Source organism: Opisthorchis viverrini (assembly GCF_000715545.1).
Source record: "Opisthorchis viverrini unplaced genomic scaffold opera_v5_74, whole genome shotgun sequence".
Classification (NCBI taxonomy): Eukaryota; Metazoa; Platyhelminthes; class Trematoda; order Opisthorchiida; family Opisthorchiidae; genus Opisthorchis; species Opisthorchis viverrini.
Genome location: NW_008751731.1, coordinates 1,130,050 through 1,131,483, shown reverse-complemented (window position 1 = coordinate 1,131,483; position 1,434 = coordinate 1,130,050).

Genomic DNA, 1,434 nt, shown 5'->3' with positions numbered 1-1,434 from the left:
TTTCCGCCAAACATCATTCGACGATCATTACTGATGCTTCTCCCACTGGAATAGGAGCAATCCTTGAACAGTGTGGTAGACCAGTGATCTGCATTTCCCGTCGACTTTCAAAAGCCGAACGTGGATATTCTCAGACTCAACGAGAAGCACTTGCTGTATATTGGGCTGTCAAACGGCTTCATAAGTATCTTTTTGGATTGAACTTTACCATTGTTACTGATCACGAGGCTTTGAAGTTCTTGTATCGTCCAACAAAGTCTCTGGCGAAGATATCTGCCGCCATGGTGCAACGGTGGATTATTGCACTGAGTTCGTATACCTACACAATTGTTCATCGTAGGGTGAAAATGATTCCTCATGCCGATTTCTTGTCAAGAATTCCACCGTGCGATCCTGATTCAAACAATTCAGATTGTCTGTTGATTCAACCATTACCAGTCAAGCGGGATGTGCTTGTTGCTGACACTAAAAGATATTTCGCTCCCATTTTTTCTGCACTGCGACGTGGCTGGACACACCAATAACAACGCCGATTTCCTGCTTTTTACTGTCGCCGCGAAAGCTTGTCCGTTACTCCGGACAGTTTGCTGTGTTTTGGGGATAGAGTTGTCATTCCACCGACTCAGCGACCGGCTGTTCTTCCGGATTTGCTCTCTGGTCATCTGGGTGTCCGTAAAATGAAATCCCTTGCACGCTTGTCATGCTGGTGGCCGGAACTGGATGTTGATATCAAGCATACTGCTTTGTGTTATGTTAAATGTGTACATAAAATTCATAACAAGCCTTCACAGTGGTATCCGTGGCCAGTTACTTGAGAAGCATTTCAACGAGGCCGACTACTTCTTGGTAAATACTATGCTTTAATTCTTATTGACGCATATTCCCGTTGGCCTGAAGTTTTTCTAACTACTTCTCCAAGTGCCGAATTCACTCAGCAAGCCTTGAGGAAAGTATTCAGCCACGAAGGTGTACCAACTGTTTTGGTCACTGACAACGGCACACACTTCACTGCAAAATTCCTCGAGGAATGGTTGAAGGTTCTTGGATATCGACATCTGTTTACTGCTCCGCGACATGCCCAGTCGAATGGACTTGCTGAGAATATTGTCCGAACACTAAAGTCTGCAGTTATTTCACTCTCTCCCACTACTTCTGTGGGATTGATAATTTTCTAATGCAATACAGGAACGCTGTTCATTCTGTTATTGGGACGAGTTCGCGCTTCTATTTAAATCTCGTTCGTTGCGTACAAGTCTTGATTGTGCCAAAACGGCTGATGTAACATTTTTCAAGGGTAATGATTTTCGACCCGCAACAGGAATAGTGCTTTCATCAAATGGCAAACGAATGGTCACAATTCTCGATGTGGATAATCTCTCTTGTCATCGGAGACACATTGACCAGGTTGAGTTCAATACCAGAGGTCAGTCGGTT